The 24555-nt window shown below is 33.1% G+C and overlaps 1 protein-coding gene across 3 annotated transcripts in view; it reads right to left on the reverse strand.

Annotated features, from left to right (window-relative positions):
• The window catches only part of Lrrtm4 (leucine rich repeat transmembrane neuronal 4), a 745157-nt gene that overhangs the window by 298907 nt on the left and 421695 nt on the right, over positions 1–24555 (reverse strand). The window lies entirely within an intron of this gene.

Below are 24555 nucleotides of genomic sequence, written 5' to 3' on the forward strand. Positions count from 1 at the left end.
TTTAATGTGATAACACTATAAAAGAAGTGTTTGGTAGAATTTTGATTCTTCTCAATGTGATCAAAGAAGCAGTTTAATGGCCAAAAATGGCCAGGAATTGAACTGGTGTAAAAATAGAATTTCTTTCTTGTTTGTGTATTATAAAAAAGAATGGACTCCATGATATGCCCTAACACATTGATTCTTTCCATTTGAAGCAGACATCCAAACCAATTCCAAATGAACTATACTTTTATGTAGATGACTTTTGTTCTTTTCTTTGTTTTAAATCTTACAAATAATAAAATCAGAAGATTTTATGCAAGAAGGTAGGATTCCTACTTATGTTTTGAAAACAGCAGATCCAGAATCCCTGGCTTCATATTTCTGCATGACAACCATTTGCCAATGCTAAAATATTGCCACTCTTTTGGCTTAGCAGGTCTTCTGCAGTTGGCTACTGGCCCTACCACTGCTTGTACTCTCTAAATGGTATTTATGTTTGTGGGGGTTTTTGTTTGTTTTAAATTAGTTCCAATCCCTTCAATTACATGACTTGTAAACAGCTTATGGGTTCATCATCTTGACTTAAAACTGACATTATTGGAAACTAGGTTTGAAATAATTGGAAATTATTGGAAACTTCTGTAAGGAATTAGACAATAAAATAGAACATCAAAGACATGCACCTGCAAAAATCTATTTATTCACACCTTTGACAAAGGTTATTGCATCTACTTGGTGCCATTAGAAACAAAGTAGTTTGTGATCTACACTTCTATGTTGAGTGTTGCAAAGCTACTTATATGCATACCTACTTCTTTTGCTAGCTATGTAATCTTGACATTACTTAACTCTCCAAACCACACTTCCCACTTCTGTAAGATGAAAAAGTAATTGTGTTTATTTCATAGGCTTACGTGAGCATTAGATAAATAAATACACATTAAGTGCCTAGAATCCTGTTTGCTGGAGCAAATATTTTTTAAATATTTTCTCTTAACAAATAGGTTTATATTCCAAACATCTATTCTTTAAATAATCATGCCAATGTTTTATATTTTCGAATGACTGAAACACATTGGTAGTTAACTTCACCTTTGTGTATCTAGGTCAACCAGATCCTGGAAATCAAATAATAGACAATACTAAATGTTAGAGCAATGGTTCTTAACTCTGAGAGTTTTTCCCCCATTTGGTAAAATCTACAGACATTTCTGATTGTCAGGACTAGAGATGGATGCAATTGTCACCTAGTGGGTAAAAACCAGGCGTCTTGCTGAACATTCTACAATGTAAAGAACAGCCCCTTACCATAAAAAGAAAAGTGTTCAGTCTAAACCAATAGAGATATTTATTACCATAAATTAAAGAAATACTATTCTGAAGGTGGGAAAATTTATGTCTACAAGAAGACTGAGAATGAGAGAACTGTTTCCATTTTCACTACATACTTCTTAAAGAAGTAGTTCTCATTGTCAGATGAATTAAGGGCTCTCCTTTGGAAAACAGAAGTTTGACTTTCAAAGGAAAGCTTCTAGGGTCAGGATAAATCCATCATTTTAATGCCTAAGACTAAACAATTGAAACCAAAATAAATGAATTCTTCCAGTGGATCACTAGCCATGTGTACAAGTCTACTTCTAAAATTAATACATGGAATGTCATAGTTTGAAACTACTTTTTCACACTTTTCCTCTGGGATAGATAATACACCAAACTTTTAAGGGTCCATAGATGTCTATAAAACCAGATTTTGTGTAAGATCATCATCTGTTAGCATTAACTATTTACTTAAAGACTAAATTGATAATCAAATTTGCAACCTGAGCACCTGGATAAAAACTTCTTTTCTTTTCTTTCTTTTTTTTTCCCCCCTTGCTTCAACTCTTCATCTCACCTTGTCAAATAGGACACTATAAAAATAATTGTTTGTTTTCTTGACCACGGAAGCATCTTTGGAAATCAACCATCCATTTTCCTCCAGTACACTATGGTTTTAAGAAACATGTTTGGTTTTGGGGTCTTAAAGGCTTTCATTTCCATTTGTCTCTCAAGGCCTTGTTTATATGTAACTTTTAAGAAATATATATTTTGCAAGTGAGAGATTGGATTTGGAGACATTTTTAACTTCGAAGAAGAAGATTTTGAAGATTGGGAAAAGAAAGAGAACTCACAATCTGAGGAATGGAATTAAAGAGGAAACAAAGACAAGATTTCATCTTCCTTTGCATGAAAATAATCAAACTTATAGAAGTTATTATTTATTTATAGATTACTCAGCTAATCCTTTTACCTCATCTATTTCTTATAGATCAGAATGACAAAATTTCTTATAGATCAGAATGACAAAGTCATGCCATATAATGTTTTATAATGATAACATGTTAGAATCATCACAAGCTTTGTTCCAGCACTTTCATAACATTGCATTTACTACTCTATATTAGGGAAGTGTGTGTGTGTGTGAGTGTGTGTATAAAATCCTTGTGAATGATTCTGTTAGTTTTCCATTTAATTATTTTCTTACTATACCAAGGGTGCTGACACAGAAATTCAAATCAAAAGTGAAATATGTGCTTGATGTAAAGCTTAGCTTCATTGATTTTCTTCAGGGGATGTACAATAGAATAGCTTTCCATCTGAATTCACGAATATAATAGGTTTTCAGGCTCCATTCAATAATTTTCCAAAAGGGAGCTAGGAATCCCAGGATATAAGTTAAAAAATAAAAGACTGTCAAATGAAGAGAAAAGGATATTTTATTATCACACTTTAGGAAAAAACAAAGCTTTGTCAAATCTTAGAAAGAAATAAATTTTTGATCATAACTATAATCTCACTGGTTCCAAAACCCATAATTGGGAGACAAAATGAAAATTTATCACTAAAACAAAATGCAGATATGGCAGAAACACTGTGCTTATGGAAAATTTTGCCTCCATTTGTCAATAGATGAATACTCTTTCTCTTACTTTTCCATGTTTATTGCTGAATCCAAATAACTTGCATATGCTTAAAAATATCAAGTAAATAAGAAAATGTTATAGTTTAATAAGACAAAAAAGCAGGAATAGTAGGTGGGAAATAAAGTAAATAGCACAATTAAGTTTCAGTACGAAACTTAGTAGACCAAAGTATTTAAAAATCAATATATATCATCAGGATCTAATGATAACAGATCTGTAGAAATAAATAACAGAGAAATATTCGTAGGTTAATACTCTCAATTTCAAAATAACATGCTTAAAATTTGCTTTGTGTTTTCTGTAGATTTATCCCAGGCCTAAGATGATTGCTTTCAGCTGACAGCTTGCTAGTCTCCTAGTGATTCCAATAATTATCTCTATTGAGTTAAGGTATTGATCTGTAGCTGCTAGCCATTTCAAAATTCCCCTTTTATCCTGCTAGAGGTAATAGAATTAATGAGTATCTTTGCCAAACATAACAGGAACACTGAGTACACAATTAGGTCACAATATGAAAGTGAAAAAAAAAAAAAAACTAAGGGAAAACTAAATTAAAATTTCGAGATAAAATAAATTTCAATAATATTACTTTCATGTAACTTGTCTGTTAAATAGACATGATACCAAAACAACAGCCAAAGAAAATCAGTAAAATTTACTGGAGAATCTTCAAACAATCAGTGTTTATATGAATGGTAGATAAATAAAATAGTAAATGATTATGAGTTAGGAATGCACTTTGTAACATTTTAAAGACATCTTCCTTGGTAAGTATTGTTAGAGAATATTAAGAGTTCTGTCTCTGAGTCAGCATGCCTAAAATGGAAACTGGCTTTGCCTAGTGGTTAGCTGAGAAACTTTGCCTCAGTTTTCCCATCTAAAACATGAGGAGAAGGCCATATCTACCTAAGGTACTGGTTTCTTTATGAGGCGTCCATAAGCAGGCCAGCCACAGGAATGGTGGGCATGGGTAAAAGATGCCTACATAGCTTTAAGTTTCTATCCAAATTGTTAAGTGGTTAGGAGCTACAAGGAAGAATCCCCAGTAAACTCCTGACTACATAATGGGTGGAAAAAATGTACATTGTCCCTATAACAAATGAATGGAATGTGAATATGTTCAATTACTAATTTTAAAACACTTTTACAGAGGCATTCACTCTTGCTTTGTAAATAATTGGTCAAAGTGATAGAGGCTGTCTCCTAGTATGATCAATGAAGGGGATGCTAGACAGATATTTCTCACAATAAAAATAGTAGCCATTTATTTGCTTCAAGTGGCATTTTATGAGAAAGACTTTATCAAAGCTAATTAGTTAATTAGAGAACTAAAAAACCATGTAGAGTAAATGGAATAAATACAGTTAAATAGCTAAAGTAGGTGCTATTTAGAGAAAAATTCCTAATCTAGATTATTTCTCATTAATTTGACAGCACTAATAAGTGTAGGCATTATTACAACCTTTGCCTTAATTGCACACATTTCTAATTAGAAAGGGCTACATGCTTAGTATGAAGAATAGTGGTTTATGAAACTGAAGGGCTTGCCAGTGGCTGACCACTGTTTTTAAAAGTAGAAACAATCATACGACTCTTTCTTTAGTTTGAGTAATTGCTGTTTTTAAAAATAAAGCAGGCATCAGTGACTGGAAAAATTGCAAAATCAGTGACTGGAAAAATTCATTTTTGACCAATTTATCATTTCAACAAGTTTGTTTTTGACTTATTCATTTGCAACCTTCTTCCTCAAACAATTTATTTATAACCAGATCGTCTGCTTCCCACAGAGCAAGAATTCCATGACTGCATTTATTCTTGCTGCAATGGCAAACCTGGTCCAAAAGCCACACCTTGTGACAACTGGCTCCCATCGAAGGAAGAATGCAAGCAGAGGATGAGGTTCTGAATCAGTTAGCTTAGACTTTCCAGGACAACCAGAAAAGGAGCTGTCCAGAAAGAAGGGGCTACCCTTACCTGCTACTCTGCCTTCTCCCTCTGCCTTCCCTAGGCTGCTGAATACCACAGGGAACAACATTAAAAAACACAACATTTAAATTACTCCTTTTCTCTGTGACTGAATTTTTGACAGCCAAGGGAAAACACAGCCAGGTGCTGGTAGAAATTAGCCTTGCCCTTTCTGGGCATACATCCATCTCTTAGGTATAATTCCAACCTGAGAATAACCATGTGGTGTATGAAAAGATGAAGAAATTTCAGGAGAAGAAAACCAGTCAAAGCATATGAACTCTCATATGTGTTATGGTTAGTATCTAAAATGTCCGCCAAAAGCTTGTGTGTTGAAGTCTTGGTCTCCTATGCAACAGCCTTCAGAGGAAGGAGGTGACTGGATTATCAAGAGCCCTAATATCAACAATGGATTAGTCCATTGATGAATTCATAGTTTCATAGTCTAGTGGGAAGTGATGAAAACTTTAAGGGTAAAGACAAGTTGAAGGATGTAAATCACTGGGAGCATGTGTTTCAAGGGTACGTTTTGCCTCTGGCCCTTGTCCACCCCACCCACTGCTTAACTGCCATGAAGGGAGCAGCTTTGTTCCACCACACACACCCAAGATGTTCAGCTTCACCACAGGCCCTAAAACAATGGAATCAAATGATCATAGACTGAAATTTCAGAAACTGTGAACCACAAATAAACCTTTTCTCCTTTAAGGTTTTTGCATCCTCAGATATTTTTTCACAGTGAAGAAAACTGACTAAGACTCTATGAAATAAACTCTGTTCCAGAAAGTGGAAGACTAGAGATGTAGCTCATTGGTAGAATATTAGCATCTGTGAGGCTCTGGGATTGGTCCTTAGCACAGTAATAGATAGATAAATAAATAAATAAATAAATAGGAAAGAAGGCAAGAGGGCAGGAAGACAATAAAGAAATTAGACAACTTTGTAAAGTCTTACTTATATTTCCCACTATTTTAAAAAGTGGAGCATCTCCATATATCAAAAACTGGTAGAAATGAAATGATCATGGTCTGCCATCAAGGACAATAGCAAGAATAAGACTAACATAAATCTAATATACAAATGAGGCAACAGGGAGCAGATTCCCTAGAGCAGAGAACAGAATAAATGAGAAATCAAGGCTCGTGGTCAATGGAAAAGAATGAAGAAATGAAAGTGATTAGAGAAAAAGGATCAAAATGTATGAAAACACTGTTAAGGAAATTTGTACATAAGATGTAATGTGCCAAAGAAATGTTTAAGATTTAACATTACTTCTAACAGGTAAAATTATCTATACCTACATGTATTCTTGGCTCAGTTTTTAATTTTAAAACTATAGGAGAGAAAATTAATGATGCATCATAATGTCCTCCTCCCTAAAAAGATTGCTTATTTGAGGGAAAATTCCATTTATCTAATTGCCCTTCATATCTTAAATGTCTAAATACAAGATCCAACATCTGCACCGTTTTAAAAGATAATGATTAGAGCATAATAATTGTTTATATAACTAACTTACAGTTCAAAGAATTGTTTATATAACTAACTTACAGTTCACATAGTACAGGGAATGACAAATTACAGCTGATGTGCCAAATTAGATTCACCTCCTGTTCTGGTGAATAAAGTTTTCTTGTGCCACAGCCATGTCCACATTTTGCATGCTGTATTTGGATGGCTATTTTTACACTACAATGATGGCATAATTGCAACGAGACTGTGTGGTCTACAAAGCTTTAAATATTTGTTACTTAACTTTTTGTAGAAAAACTTTGCTGACCCCTGATTACTGATCTTGATCCAAAAGATACGTAATGATTCAGAAAATGATAACATATTTATGCTTCCTATAAAGATATGAACTAATTTTAGGAGGATATCCTATAAAATAGTTGATAAAGTCTATATACTGTGATATATTATTATGAAACATATGTATATATACATATATATGTCAAAAATTTGTGGAAAAGAGTAGGATAACAATATAATTGGTATTTTCAATTAAAAGAAATTGCAAAAATATGTATGAAAATGCTCTGAGACCTGGAACAAGCAATGAAAATTAACTGAATTATCATTAGCCACAAGACCATTAATTAAAAGAATAACTAGTTCACAATAAAGTAACATACAATTTACTTGTTAAATCACAGTGCAGCAGTGGTTAATTTTACCTTTTCTTACTATTAATAACATAGTTTTTAGCCTGACTTCCTGCATTTCAAGGAAATGAGAACAGGCACACTAGTCCAGTAGTTCTACATCCTTTTATTGCAATGAGAATCACTGGAGGAGATTGCAAATCAAATGCCAGCCTCCTTACCACTTTCCAGACCTATTAAATGTGAACTTCTTGGCAATTAGCTCCCCAAACGCTTCTAATGGGCAGCCAGGGTCAAGAAAAAACTGGGCTATTAAAATAAATGAATATCTCACTTAGCATGATATTCCCCAGTTTTATCCATTTGCCTGCAAATGCCATAATTTTATCATTCTTTATGGTTGAGTAATATTCCATTGTATATATATATACCACATTTTCTTTATCCATTCATCAATTGAAGGATATCTAGGTTGGTTCCACAATCTGGCTATTGTGAACTGAGCAGCTATGAACATTGATGTGGCTGTATCTCTGTAATATGCTGATTTGAAGTCCTTTGGGTATAGGCCAAGGAGTAGGATAGCTGGGTCAAATGGTGGTTCCATTCCAAGTTTTCTAAGGAATCTCCACACTGCTTTCCAGAGTGGCTGCACTAATTTGCAGCCCCACCAGCAATGTAAGAGCGTACCTTTCTCCCCACATCCTCGCCAACACCTGTTGTTGCTTGTATTCTTGATAATCGCCATTCTAATTGGGGTGAGATGGAATCTTAGGGTGGTTTTGATTTGCATTTCTCTTATTACTAGAGATGTTGAACATTTTTCCATATGTTTGTTGATTGCTTGTATATCTTCTTTTGTGAAGTGTCTATTCAATTCTTTAGCCCATTTGTCAATTGGATTATTTACACTCTTGGTGTAGAGTTTTTTGAGTTCTTTATAGATTCTGGAGATTAGCGCTCTATCTGAAGTATGATTGGCAAAGATTTTCTCCCACTCTGTAGGCTCTTTCTTCACATTGCTGATAGTTACCTTTGCTGAGAGAAAGCTTTTTAGTTTGAATCTATCCCAGTTATTAATTCTTGCTTTTATTTCTTGTGCTATGGGGGTCCTGTTGAGGAAGTCTGGTCCTAAGCCGACATGTTGAAGCTCTGGACCTACTTTTTCTTCTATAAGATGCAAGGTCTCTGGTCTGATTCTGAGATCCTTAATCCATTTTGAGTTTAGTTTCGTGCATGGTGAGAGATATGGGTTTAGTTTCATTCTGTTGCATATGGATTTCCAATTCTCCCAGCACCATTTGTTGAAGAGGCTATCTTTTCTCCATTGCATATTTTTGGCCCCTTTGTCGAGTATGAGAAAATTGTATTTATTTGGGTTTGTGTCCGTGACCTCTATTCTGTACCATTGATCCACCTTTCTATTTTGGTACCAATACCATGCCGTTTTTGTTACTATTGCTTTGTAGTAAGCCAATCTCAAAAAACCAAAGGACGAATGGTATCGCTAATAAGTGGATGATGACACATAATGGGGGGTGGGAAGGGTTAGTGTTGGGGTTGGAGTTGGGTTTAGGGAGGGGGGCAGGAATGGAGGAAGGAAGGACTGTATAGATGGAGGGGAGGGGTGGGAGGGGTGGGGGGGGAAGGGAAAAAATGGCAGAATGAATCAAACAACATTACCCTATGTAAATTTATGATTACACAAATGGTATGCCTTTACGCCACGTACAGACAGAGAAACAACATGTATCCCATTTGTTTACCAAAAAAATAAAATAAAATAAATGAATAAATATATACATATATATATATATATATATATATATACGCACACACACACACACACACACACATATAGACATATACATAAGTGGAGACCTATATTAAGGATGGGTATAAAGTGGGGAGATGAATTTCATGGAAAGCTATAAATGTAATTCATAGTAACCCAGAATTCATGGAACCTAGAACTGAGGAAAATTCAGCAAAAGAATATGTACGTACAAATATGACTCAACCTCATTCACTGAGTCAACTTTTCCATAACCTGCTATCAACTGACTTCTGCTGGTTTCTTCTGTTCCTTCATAAGTTTTTGGCAATAATTTGAATTTTTCATTGACCTCTGGCATTCATTCCACCTTATGATGACATTTTGTGGTAACTTTTTAATTATTCCATCTCTAAGTCCTTTGGTTTCCTGGTTTAAACAATGTAACCAGAAAAAAAAAAAAAGCAAAAAAAAAAAAAAAAACACAAGGAAAAACACATCTGTTTTAGTATGTACATATCTGATGGCATTTTGCATGTAACAGAGCAGAAGTCTTTAGTGAGTGGTCATTTTTTAAATCACCTCTTTGGTTATATAGCAAGTGCTTCTGGTTGAAAAAGAATAAATAGTACTACGGCTGGAGCAAGGCCAGTTAATGTCAGTGATAACTCCTGACCACGAAGGCCAAGTCTGTGGGTGAGTCAGCTCTCTGCAGGGGACAAGCAAGAGAGGCAGGCCCATCGCAAAGTCACTGTGATATGAATCTTTATCATCCCATTTTGACCTATAGTCCCAATCTCCCCTATTTCTAGCATCATCAGGTCTTCTTTCTTGTTTCTCTTTTTCTCCACTTATTATTTTCTTTCTCTAATTTCATCTCTTTTACTATTTTGTTCTCTTGCAAGAAACTAAAATACTCAGTAGTCATCTTTGCATTTCTAATATATTTCATTATAGTTTTCCTGATTAAAACCAGAAAACATGTTATTAAACAATGAAATTTTAAAAAGTTAAAACACACTATGAAGATATAATATAAAACACCAAAGTTAGATTTTTGTTTTCTGCATCTCAACATTAGTCAAAAGACCCAATTAATCTTACTTATTTAGATAATCATTTTAAATAGGATTCTCATTATCAGTTCAATAAGGGTAATATTGAATAATTAGTTCCTTTGAATCTCAGTTGGTCAGTTGCACAGTTGCAGCTTTACTACTTGACTATTTTCATTGAATACCTATAAATAAATTTAGGAATGAAAATTTAATGATTATTAAAATCAGCATTTTTAAGAAACTTTTGTAAACTTCTTTATTACTTAGAATAGCCAAAAAGTCATTTCCAAAACAAAGTCTTTTTCTTCTCTCTCTTAACTTTTTAGTCTGGTTTTTTTATTGCTAAAGTTGGCAATGGTTTCCAGAATCTGCAGCTAAATTTATTCTTTTATACTTGGTTATTTAGCATACTTGAATAAAGGAAACTAGACTATCAACCTAAAAGAATGTACTTCAAAATAAATAGTGTTTGCTTCATTCTTTTTTTTTTTTTTTTTTTGTTTCTTGACAAATATCTTTGAATTTGGAAGACCATTTGTCTTTCAGTAATAAACTATTATCTTGTCATAGTGGATAACACTTCAGTAGAGTTGTCTAAAAATTCCCAAGTCTTTTCCTTTCTTTTTTCTTTTTCTTTTTTTTTTCTTGGTTCACTTAGGTTGCTTTAGCACTTAAATATTGAAATGAAATAGCAAGAAGCTAAGCATAATGGCTTATGTTTTGGCCTAGAATCAGCAATGCAAGCTCTGAAAGTGAGGTGCCAGTTCCTTCTCAATCATCATTTGGAATACATTCCATATACCTGACCAGAATAATTTGTTTAGAATTAAGTCCCTGGCAAGATACTTGATAATTTTGTTTTCTTTTCAAATGAGTTGCAACCCTCTCTTCTGGGTCTGCTCTGTAATAAGTAATTACCCCGCACAGAGTGGCAGGACCGTGGGCAATCATAAAAGAAAAAAAAAATTTGCTTGATGATCTTTGCTTGGCCACTTTAAGGAGGATTGAAGGGTAAAGCAAAAGGTAGTTCACCAACATTTGAATCCACTTTTTTTATTAAGTGTACTTTGCTTGATTCAGTTATATCCCAAATAATATTTCTAATTCCTCTCCAGAGCACCAGACTTAGCTCCCACTGGTTGACATACAGACTTCTACCATGAGAAACAACATAGTCAAAATAAAACACTTAGTTCTTTTGTTTGGTTGGTTGGGTTTTTGTTTGTTTTTGTTTTGTGTGTGTGTTTTTAGAGGCAGGGTAGAGGAGCAGTCAATAGCAGGGACTGGTAATCTATGACCTGAAGGCTCAATATGACCATCTAGTTGTGTGTCACCAGCCAGCTGTGTTTTCTATGGATAAAAATTTGCAATCAGTCTGATGGTGGGGAACAATTGGCATCAGTGTGTTTGGATTCCATTTTTGTTTTACTAAATTACCTTGAGCCAATTATACACAATTTCTATACTGTACATCCTTATAATTTGTACCAAAAAATTCATAGATAATATAGGGTAGAAAAATTATAACCTTTTCCTTTTTCTATGGGATTTTTTTTGAGTAAGCATAAACAAACCTCTCTCTCTCTCTCTCTCTCTCTCTCTCTCTCTCTCTCTCTCTCTCTCTCTGTCTCTCTCTCTCTTTCTGTATTGTAAAGGTGTTCTTCAAATTAAATAGTAAATATTGGCACAATTCAGAATAAATACCTCTGTGAAGAATGAATTAGCATATGTGAGGAAGGAAATTTAGGTTCTTATTTATGTTTTGGAAATTGAACAATATTAATCTAAGGAAATTTAGTTGTAAAATTACTTATTTTTATTAAAATGATTCAAATCTTTTGGGAAAGTTAAGAATGAAACATGATTAAATTGGAGGACTTAACAATTATTTTGAATTAATTGAAAAACACAGAAAATCTAATATTAAGACAAGGGAATATGTATGTATGAAAAACACAGTGTTGTGTTGTAACAAATAGCTCTAGATCTGGAGTTTGTTTATAATTCAAAATGTGGCTTCTCCCACTTTATAGTCCTTAACTTCTGTATGATTTATCTAAAACACTTTAGTTTTTTTTTCCAAAATGAAGAAAAATATAGTATTTCTTAATCATAGCACTTTGAGGACTACATGGGAAAATTCACAGAAAGATTTCAACACAATATTGGACCATGAGTGTTTAATTACCACTTGATCACAATTTATGTGAATTTATTCTACGAACATGTGTAACTTTCTTTTTGAATTCAAGTATAAATTTAAATGATAGGAAATTTTATCAGTAAAAAATAAAAACTATTTTACTAAAGTACTACAAAATGCATTTGGTGTTAAAAAAAGGTTTCAAGTCCTAATTTTGCCATATCCTTGATTTATAACATTGAGAAAATATTCAAATATTTCAAAAACTTGATTTCTTTACATGTATAAAATGAATACCTATTAGGTGTCCTTTTTTCACAATGATATGTTAAGAAGTCAATTAAATAATGGAATATTCTTTATTATAAATAGTGGTACCAATTTTTATTATCATGAGTTTATTTGGCAGATCTGAAAAGTTCACTTATGTCACTAATGCCAGTAATTCAAATTTTTAATTTAAGGCTGCCCTCAACAGTTTCTTAATTTACTCTAGTCCACCAGAATCTGAAAAAAGTAGTCTTCAAAAATCAAAATACTGCCTAAATCTGCTGAGATACTGAGAGCCCACACATTAATTACTTCTGCACTTAATTTAATGCAGAAGCTTTTAAAATGAGATCAGTCCCTCTTTAGGCTGGTCTAGTACATCAGCCTTAGGGTTTATTACAAATTATTCAGATCTCAGGAAGAAAGTTCAGCATGGAGCATGGTGGCTAGATGGGAATGATCAGCACTGCTTTGTTTGTAACACCATTAATTTTCAGGTTAGTAGAAAATTCTATGTATATATGTTACTACACAATTGCTATTCATTAACTTCTGTGAAACTATGATTCATTTGTGTGAACAATCGTGAGTTACTAGAACCATCTCTCTTCTCTCCCCTCTCATTCTCTCTCTTCTTCTACACACACACACAGACACACACACAAACACAAAGAACTAGCCACTGTATTATCATTGTCTGATGAAAAATTGAACCCAAGATGACTTTCAAAGTCATCTACACACTCTTAATAGTTGATAGCTTTTAATGAGCCAATTAAACAAAATATTTTATGCAGTCTCCTTGAGAGTGTGTAAAGCACAATTGATCCTATAAAGCATAGCACAATGAAAATAACTAGTGTTCCAGTATATGCTTGTGACAGGTGTATGAGGGACATGGAGAGGTTAGCAGGATGGCCAAAACATTTACTTCATTTAAAACCTTTGATTTGAATTAACCCTTGGAAAAAATAATCTTTTTTTTTTTTTTTCCTGAATTAGTCTCTGCAAATTTGTGTTACTGGACTTGCCTTCAGACTGTTAATTCCCTCTTGCACCAGACATTAACTCTAAGATCTAAATAAGATGGAAACATCAGTATTTGTAGTTTATTTTAGCTCATAAACAAGATTAATCAAAGAGCACATGGCAGGGAGAAAAGTGGAATGTTAAGTGAAAATGTGATTCATTTAAAATGATAGATGCCTACATAACAGTCCCTGTAGGAAAATGATAAAATTAAAGACTTAGGATAGTAACTAACATAATGTTATGTGATAAATTTGAGATTAATAATAATTTCAAGCAGTGTTTAAACAGATGAGTATTTTGATCTGGTAATTGTGGCAGGTTTTCCAACTCAGGATAAGCTTATCTGGGAAACGAACCAGTGCTTCCGACTCCTCAGTGTGCATATGTTTTTGTGTTGATACTTTAAATCCCAACAGTAGAGGCAAAACTCAGGTGGTAATGCAGGTATTCTGTGCTCTGTCTTTCTCTTTCCTCAGAAAACCTAATATCTTTCAAGATGTCTTATTCTTGTCTTCAGTAAAGTGCAGCTGAGACAGGTGGCTTATGGATCTCCAAAGCTTAATCACTCCTCAGCATTCTGTGATGTTGGCACAGGATACAGCATCCTGCAGTAGGGATGCAGAAAAGCAGAGGTGGGTCTTAAGTCTTGTCAGTGCAAATTGCAGGACTCAGACCTTCTTCTGGTATTTTACTTCTGTGTTTAGTTTCCCTTGTCCTTTTATGGAATCATAACCTACTGGTCATCATTGTGTGTTCAGATTTTATATCATAGTTTAGATCTCTAAAGACTTGTTTTACATCTGTTGAGATAATTCTATTTACAATAATGTAATGCTGCCTCTTTAGCCTTGTGCATTTCCTAATCACAGCCATTATATCATATGTCTGTTTCCACTAAATTATATATACAATTATTGTCTTGGGAAGAAAAAATATATAAAACAGGAAAATAGAGCTTCTATTTGTGGTAACAATTGTTTGTCAACAGAAGATGTGTGTGTAGTATTTTACAAATTATGTGTTCTTTTCCAGAGTCTAAAATTTGATAGAATACATAAAAGGCAAAGTGATTCAAGTTCAAAATCACATAAACTCATTTTATAACTCCCTAAATTCAATAACATTAAAAATTGGCTATTGTCAGTCAAAATTAAATTTACCAGTTTAAAAATATTTCCTTTTAAATACTACTCATAATGCCAAATGCTTATTATAATAAACTAAAACTATAATAAACTAAAAATTCTTCATTATAATAATGCCTTTTTCTTTGTGTTTTCCTCTAATTCAATCAATCAGTGCTCTACCTTTTTTGGAAGTCTAGCACATAACTAAAATAAAAAATACTAATGGCTTATACTTCTTTTAAGAGACAAAGCGTAATTAGAAAAATAGATTCAAAAGGAAATATATATGTGGAAGTAAATATTAAATTGGATTTATGCCTGCGTGCATACTTATAGCCTGAATTTTAAAAACCAAAAAACTTTTACAAGTTGTTCATTACTTTTCTTAATATATTCATACAGTGTAGAAACATAGTTTAAAAGAAATATGTAGGGGGAAAAGTTAACATTTTTATTTCAAAACTGATTCAGTATTGGTTGAAAAACACAGGGGGGAAGGAATTCTAATTTTATCTTTCAGTACCCAACCTAGATAATATTACATAAAGATTAAGGAAGTTATAACTGTAAAATGATGTGTTGCAGCAGTATGATTATGCATCACTTAAAATAGAACTGCAGTGGACCACCTGATAATTACCTCATTTACCACAGTACATACAGTAAAGATAAAGTACTGAGAGTTACAGAGGAAGAAATGGTATCTTAATAATTTAATTTAAATGTAGATTTTAAAGTTGACAAGATATTCTCATTGAGCATTTCAGGCAAATTGTTATAGAAGACATACATAAAAATGCATTGAAAGGCACCTGTCAAAAATACTTTCACAGCACAGTCAACAGCTACATTCTTCAGGCTGGGGAGATGTGTGCGTATCTTAGAAGGGCCCAGTTTATCTTCAGGTAAGGTAACATATATCATGCAGTCCAGAACTGTATCAAATTCCTATTTCTCCCTTAAGATAAAAAGCAACTTAGATTTGCATGACACCTTTTCTTATGAAGAATATAATATGAAGTTATATTAAGAACTTATGCTCATAAAGTTATCCAGCATTTTAGGAAAGAAATTATCATGGACAGGGCGATTTTGGAATAATCTGTCTGGGTTGAGCTTTTTGGATATTCCTTTCCTTCTGCCCTGTAACCCGTCCAGTTTGGCACAACTAGTTCCTAGATGATATATGATTTGATAAAATTTCATAATTAATTGCGTTTTGTTGATTATAGGACCTATTGCACTCCACTATGGGATTGTTCAACACATATTAATCCAAAATTCTAATAATTAATATTAATGTTTTATTGAAAAACTATTATGTGCCAAGTATATGATTGACAATTCATAAGTATTATTTCATTTAATTCTCATCAAAATCCATTCAAGTACTACTACTTTGATAAATGAGGAATTTAATATGCCTACTGCTAATTAAGTGGCACAATAGTTATTTCACTCAGATTTGTCAGACCAGAGCCATGAAATTTTTCCAGTACTTGAGCAGATTCTCACCAATAGAGTTAAAGTAATGCAGATCAACGACAGTCATTAACCTCAGAAAACTCACATTGCAATAATGGAGATCACTTATGAAAAATGTATTTAGAATACAATGGAAAATTTATTTAAGTCCTTCTCTTTGTTGACCTTTTGTTATTGGGTCTTCTTTTATTCAGCATCTCAATTTTCCCATAGAGGATGCTAATGCATGTTTACTCAAAGAGTGGATAAATACTACCATATGCTACTAAATCACACTTTTTAACAACATAGTCTGACAGAGTAACATTCTGGATTATATGAAATGAAATTTCTTGTAACACTGGGAAAAACCTTGCATTGTGGTTCTGGAGAAATATTCTTGATATTAAGTATGGGCATATACCAGGAACAAAATATTTTTGGCTGAGGCTCAGTGCATTCCTGTTTCAAGCCAGAAACCTCTGTTAATCATATCATTTGATTTTCTTCCCATTAGATAATAGAATGGGATTTATTTTTAATTTACCAAACATTTGTATGGTTGATTCAAGCACTAGGATTCAATTTTTAAATTGATATAAAAAAGAATGAGGCCAGTGGATGTATGATATTAAATAAGATCATATTAAATGAGGTAGTATGTGTGCAATAGTTGACTATAGCCCCAAGCAAACAATTGGTGCTTAATACATGTTCTTTTAAAGTGAGATTTAAAAACTAACCATATCAGAGTCTATGCTCTGATAATTTCTATAGGATAAATCAAGGATGTCATAAAAAAAGAAGCTATAGTTTCTCAAAGCATAATAATAAAGGTTTATTTTACTTTTTTCTCTCAAATTCCACATAGCAAAAATCAAGAGTTTGTCTTCATAAGACAAGACAATGTACTGGTTAAGGGTTCAGATGCTGAGCTAGATTGCTTTTTCTAATCCCAGGCTTTATCAATTACTATTTTGTGACCTTCCACATGTTATTTAAGTTTTTATATGTCTCCGTTCTTCTGCCTAAAAAACTGGGTTAATAGTAGTAACTCTGAACCTGCTAAGTTTATATAAAATAAGAGAAGGACTCAGAACTTCACCTGCATGTGGTAAACTCCAGGAAAACAGAAAACTAATGGGCATTATCTTTGCAAACACTGCCATCTCTGGTAACAGAATCATCCTCTGAAGTTCAAGTTCTCTAACTTGATTCATTTTTTAAAGTTCAAGCCACTCTGCAGCAGTCTCTAATGCACATTGAGGTATATTAATAGATGGGATTTGAGGAATGTCATGTGAAAGTTCAAGAGTTTCCCTTTATTTGAGCATCTAGTGTGATTCAAAGTCAACATGAGGAAAAAGCTAGTAGGCCATTCATGTCATAGGGGGTTGCTAGGGAGACAAGCACCCATGTATACATACATAAATGTATATTTACATATAAAAGAAATTCAAGAAATGAGAAAATATGAAAATAATGAAGATCGTCATTTTATGAAAAGTGAATTAAACCTTTAGTATTAATCTTGAAACACCACTAGACATTTTCTCAGTGTCTATAATGTTGTACATGTATGATCATTGCCATATGCAGGACAAGGCAAGTGGTGACTGAATTTCAGCTGATCACAAATTCATGAATCTTACCTCTGTGTTCCTGAGGTGAGGGGTGTACCAAACTCCAATTATTCAAAGAAAAATAAGTTGGTCAAAAGGGGAGACATTCTGATTCCCCATTATAATTGAAATTTAGCATATTTCCTGTTAATAGAACTGGAAGTATTTTTAATTCTAGTTGCTTTATACCATCTATTACAGTCCAATGTTAGATAAACCAAGTTGATATCTTACAGGAGACAATTTGAACTTAACACTATTTTTTTCCTACTTCCTCTTGAAGTGAAAGAAGCAATGATAGTTGTCTTAGTCAGCTTTCTCACTGCTGTGACCAAAGCAAGAAAAATTATAGGAGGATAAGTTAATTTGGGGGCTCACAGTTTCAGAGGTCTTAGTTCATATATGGCCGACTTCACTTTGGGGACTGAGGTTAGACAAAACTTTGTGGCGGAAGTTGGGCAGAGGAAAGTAGCTGGGAACATGGCACCAGAAAGGAGAGAGAGAGAGAGAGAGAGAGAGAGAGAGTATTTCCTGATCACAGACAAAATATATACCCCAAAGGCACACCCCCAGGGATCTAGCTTGTCCAGCCATACCTTACCTGCCTACTGTCACCACTCAGTTAATCCTTATCAGGCGATTAATGCATTGATCAGGTAAAAATTCTCACAGTCCAATCATTTCACCTCTAAACTTTCTTGAATTGTTTCATACAGGAGCTTTTGTGGGACACCTAATATCTAAACCATAATAATAGTGAACTTATAAATAACTTTCAGATTTTAGGATAAAATTCTGAAAACTGGAGAAAATTATATCAGAGAAAGTACAGATGAGACAGGAAGGCAGAAAGGACTGAAAGTCTCACAATATACTGCAAATTAAAGGATAGTATTCCCAGATAATAAAACCTAGCACTACGTTCACCACCAACTTCTGATTAGGATCACTGGGTACTAACTGAAAAGGAAATCCTCAGTGCAGACCATGGGAGGGTGAGGAGAATCTAAGGGGGAAATGGCCTAAAATCTTGATACAAGTAACAAAATTTAAAAGCATATTTGGAAGGTGAGACAGAATACTATACAAAACACGTCAATGATGGTAAGATAAGAACAAGAATTTCTCCAGAACTCAGGGAAAATAGGAGAGGAGATAAGTATTATGAAAATATCTCAGAAAAATAAGTAGGATGTTTGACTTTCAAAGATACATAAATGTGGAATAGCAATTTCAGAAAGAATGAAGAAAACAAGTTGGGGAAGCAATAATCTACTATAGAATAAGAGACATCATCTCTGAGTGCTGCCATTTCCATCTTGAACATCCTCCAAAGGCCCATGTGCAGGAGGCGGTTTCCCCACCTGTGAAGCAGTATTGGTAGGTAGTGGGAGCCCTAGGAGGGGGGCCTGGTAGAAAGGGCCAGGTCATGAGGGCATGCTCTTCAAGGGGATATTGGGACCTATCACTTTCCTTTTTCTGTCTTTGTTCCCTGGTCACTGTGAGGTGAACAGGTCTCCTCTACAAAAACTTCCACCATGACATACTGAGCCACCACAGACCTGGAGCAACAAGATCAAGTGACCATGGACTGAAACCTCTGAAACCATGAGCCCAAATTATATATTTATATATTGATTATCTCAGGGATCTTTTCACACTAACTAAAAACTAACACACAAAGTCAAAAGAGAAGCTGGCTTTAAAGAGAAAATTTCTTACTGAGTGCAGTCAAAATTAATACACAACTATAAATATAAATATATACTAATATTGATGTGCATTGAAAACAAAAAGGGAAAGTAATAATAAACTTATGCATTTTAAAGAATAAAAATTGAAAAGAAGATGACACTGTAATATGTGATCTTCAATATAAAAATTTTTTACAAATTAACACATTTTCATTAATAAAAATATATAAGCACTAGAGGTAAAATATAAAAAAGATCTATGTAGAGTTGTTTATATTTTAGAAATATAAAGACTGGCTTATTAGGGTATAATCTGTTATGAAATAAAAACCATGTATTTCAATTATTTAAAAATATAACTTCATGTTTTCTAAAGAAATTAAAAATGACCTACAGAATCAAAAAAAGGGAAACATTTATGAACCAGAAGTAAGTTTTATTATTGAGCGGATTTTTTATGGGGGTGGGGAGGGAGTACTGGGGATTGAACTCAGGGGCACATGGCCCCTGAGACATACTCCCATTCCTATTTTGTATTTTTTTTAGAGACAAGGTCTCACTGAGTTGCTTAGCCCCTTTCTTTTCCTGAGGCTGGCTTTGAAGGAATGATCCTCCTGCCTCATACTTCTGAGTAGCTTGGGATTACAGGCATGTGCTCCCATGCCCAACTTGGTTCAGAGGTGTTTTTGTTTTGTTTTGTTTTGTTCCTTTTCCCCCTTAGGAATTTAAAACATTTTTTGATCTCTGTTCACCAGTATTTGCAATAAAGTAAACAATGTACTCTTGGGTAACAATGTGATTAGTACAAAGTTATTTTCCTGGCTTATATTAAATAAGTTATCCAAATACTGCAAGGATTGAGCCTACAAGTAAGGAATGAATTGGGGTAAAGGAAAAACAACCAGGTCAATAGTTAAGACTATAAAAGTTTGCTCACCCCTTTATGTGATAGGTGATATATTACCAATTAGCAGTGTTGATATCCTTCTCTAATTGTTAATGACGTTAACCAGGTTTTCATATGTTTATTGGACATTTGTATTTCTTCTTTATATAAACATATTTTCAAATTATTTGCCCATTTTTCTATTGTTTATCCTTTATTATTATCATGGCATTTTAATTGTTCTCAAATTATTTTGAATATTAGGCATTTATTAAATATATGATTAGCAAATATTTTCCTTTCTTGATTACCGTAATTTTGCACCAGATAATGATATCAGGAAGGGTGAGACCTCCAAAGTTGTTCATGTGTTTCAACATTGCTTTTGTTATACTATACTCTTATATTTCCATGTAAATTGTAGGACCATATTGACTATTCACAAGGCAGTGGGAATTTTGTTAGTTAATACATTGAATTTGTAGATAATTTTAGGGAGTATTTTACTTTATAGTTATTAAGTCTATGAACATAGATGTCTTTCCATGTATGTAAGTCTTTATTTCAACATGATTTTTTTTCAATGAGCAAGTCTTGTACTTGTTGATTTTATTTACTATTACAACTCTTAAGATGTTATCTTAAATTACATCATTAATTCAATTCATTTTCAGATTATTCATTGTCAGTTGTATATAAATACAAATTATTTTTGCATACTGTTCTTACAATCTACAGTTTTCTTGGACATATTAATTTGATTTAATGATTGTATGTGTGTTTGTGTATGTGTGTGAATTCTTCCGGTTTTCTTCAATATGAGATCATATTATCTCCACACAGAGTTTTATTTCTTACATTCCAAGCTGGATTTCTATTTTATTTTCTTACCTAATTACCTAGCTAGGAACTCCACCACAAATTAGAAGTGGCAAAATTTGACATTGTTGTTATGCCAAATGATCTCGGGGGGAAAACATCCTATCTTTTTACCATTAAGTGTAAAACTGGCTGTTTTTGAAAGTGTACTTTATCAGGTTAAGATCCGTTCCTAGGTTTTTGAGTATTTAAAAATAAAACAAAAATAGAGAGGTTATTGAATTTTGTTAAGTAATTTTCTTGAGTCTGTTGTGATGATCATGTGCTTTTTTTCTGTATTCTATTAATATGGTGTATTACATGGTTTAGTTTTTGCATGCAACAAATTTTGCTTTCGTGGGATAAATCTCACTTGGTCATGCTGTATGATCCTTTCTTTTATGCTGCTGGATTTGGTCTGCTAGTGCACTTTTATGAATTTGTGAATTTGACACTTATGCTCATAAAGGATATTGGTCTGTATTTTTCTTTTTCATGATTTCCTTTTCTGGTTTGGGTTTAAGGGCAATGTGGAGCTTATAGAATGAGTTTGAAAGTTAAGTTAGAAAGTGTTCCTTTTATCATCATCATCATCATTTTTTTTCCTAAGAGGAGATTGAGAAGGATTGATGTCAGGGTAGCAGTTCTTTAAACTTGCTGTAGAATACTCCAGTAAGGCCATCTGGCTCTGAACCTTTAATTTTGGGAAGTCTTCTAATTACTAACTTCTTCCATTTCCTTGTCTACTTATTTTTTCTATTACTTCACGTAGTGGCAATAGTGGTCCATGACTTCTAGAGGATTTTTCTTTTTGACCAGGCTACCTAGTTTGTTAGTATTCAGATGTTCATAGTATTTTTTATACTCTAGTATTTCTCTAAGATTATAGTTATATCCTTTTATCCTTTTTTAGTAATTTGAAACTTACCTCTCTTTTTTGTTAGTCCAGCCAAACTTTTGTAAATTAGATTGATATTTTCAAAGAAGCAAATTTTGGGGTTTGCTGATTTCTCAAATAATATTTCTCTTTTCCATATGAGTGTGTATGTGTGTGTGTATGTGTGTGTGTGTGTGTTTCTAACATTTCTTCCTTCTTCTTTCTTTTCTTTCTTTCTTCCTTCCTCCCCTCTTCCCTCCCTCCCTCCCTTTCTTTCTTTCTTTCTTTCTTTCTTTCTTTCTTTCTTTCTTTCTTTCTTTCTTTCTTTCTTTCTCTTTGGTGCTGCTTATCTTGCGGGGGGCAGGTGCCATTATTTTTCAAGCTTCTTAAGCTGAAAGATTAATTAAGTTTATCAATTTTCAATTTTTTTAGGGAGAAACTTTTTGAAAGTAAACACTTATAAATTTTATACTAAGTAATACAATTGTGCAGCCTCTAAAATTTTGTTTTTCATTTTCATTTACTTCAAATTATTTTCTAATTCTCTTTCTGATTATTCTTTGACCTATTTATTAACTTGCTTTGTGTTTACTTGTCTTGTATTTCTGTGAATTTTCCAAGTATCCTTATGTTATTGATTTCTAATTTTATTTCATTGTGTTTAGAGGACATACTTTGTATGGTTTCAGTCTTTTCAAATTTATTGAAGTTTGCTTTATGGATAAACAAATCTTGGAGAATGTACCATTTTTCTTGAGAAGATTGCACATTCTGCTTTTATTGGCTTTAAGTGTTTTATAGATGTTTATTAAGTTCAGTTGGTCTACCATATTGGTGAAGTTTTCTCTTTTCCTGTTAATTTTCAATCTAGATGTTCTTTTCATTGTTGAGAGTGAACTAATGAAGTCTCCAACCATATTGTTTAATCATTTATTTCCTTATATCAGTTCTGAGCTTTTGCTTCCAATATTTTTCCAATATTTTGGGGCTTTGGGAGTAAGTGACTATGTATTCATTATTGTTTTCTTTTAAATATGACATGAATTATTGTTATTACTTGGTGGTGTTTTTTGTTTAATGAATTAAACACTAATTCTGTAAAATTTGCATTTACACATCATGTGAAACCACTATCTTCTCTATCTTAGTGTATTCATTAGTTAATGATAGGTTATAGTTTTCCCAAATGCCTATAACCAGTTTCCCAATCTGTGAGAATGGGTTCTTGTGTTTCCTGACCTGACCTCAACATTCAGCCAGCTATTTTTAAATCTGCTTTAGCTTCCTCTTCCTGGGTTTTGTAAAGTTTTGTATCCAGTTGTGAGGGACTAGAGCCTTTTCAATACTTTCTTGAGCATGTTATCAGCCTTACACGTACAAGTTTCTTTCTAGAGTACCAGGAATATATCAGAAGTTTTTCAGAGAACTTAGGAAGTCACATTCTTCAGCTTTTCTTTTAAACCTTTTGGTTAGTCTATTCTTTGCCCAACTTTTGGCTTGTCTATTGTGTCCATTGCCTTGGGAAGTTGAAAATTTTAAAAAAGATGCTGCTGAATGATTTTGAAAAACAACCCTTTGAGAAGCTTTTAGATCTGGCAAGCTTCCGTCAGATCAAATAAAAGCAAGCTTTTTGGGAGAGACTTCTACGTAATGACCTGACAGATCAGATAAGGGCAATTCTTGGAAAAGAGGTTATGAAAGGCTCTTCCTCTGTTCTGCTCTTTCTAGTACCTAAAATGCAAGCTACTTTTTACCAAGGATAGTGATGGGCTTGAGGACAGGGCATGGAACTTGGAGAGGGACCAGGATAGATAAAATAAAATGCCACTAAAGTTATGGTTCCTGCAGAAACTCAACTATTTTTCTTGAATAAATGTTCCACAGGTGGCTTCTGACCTTTGGCTAGTTTCAACAGTCAGGAAAACTTGCTTCTGAAAACTTTTGCCAGTTTCTGAGTGGATTTTAGAGAGGGATAACTTTCTGTAGATCCTTTCTCTTCCATTTTCATTGGTGTCACTTTCCAGAGAATGTTTTAAATATAAAATGTAAATTACAAAATTATCCATTAAAAATGTTCACTATTATGCAGAATAGCAAGCCAAAACAATACTACTCTTTAACAGTAAAAAAATTGGTTAACAGTTTTTATTTCTTTTCATCTTTCTGTTTTTCTTTCTGAATAATCTAGAAAATAATAAAATTACATCTTTTTATTGTATTAGTTGGAAATGAGTTTTGAAATTATCATTTTAAAATTCAATGACTGTGTTTCTTTAGAATCTTGGAGTTTTAATTTTATGTTCAGCATTACTTTCTGTTCCTTTCCAAAAATTTACTCTCTTTTTTTAACCCCAGACATCACATATCCTTTGGGAATAGTACACACAGATAAATACAGGAAAATTAAGAATATTTTTTTTTAAAGTTTTAAAATCCACACTTTGAAGGCCAAAAAAACAAATCATCCAAATCTTTACAAAGCATGTAAACATGACACATAAAATACTACTATGGATTTTGCTTTGTATACAATAATTGCATATCTTGAACTTCTTTTTGTGTGTGGATAAGAATGTTCCAACCATAAGAAGTTCCCAAACCCAAACTGTTGCTGATATATCTATATATCGTGGCAATTTTCCAGGAATCTACATATTATTATTAAATTTGCAATATGCATTATTTTAATGAAATTCAATGAAAATTGAATATTCATATATGATGAGAATATT

Source organism: Sciurus carolinensis, chromosome 13, assembly GCF_902686445.1.
Source record: "Sciurus carolinensis chromosome 13, mSciCar1.2, whole genome shotgun sequence".
NCBI lineage: Eukaryota > Metazoa > Chordata > Mammalia > Rodentia > Sciuridae > Sciurus > Sciurus carolinensis.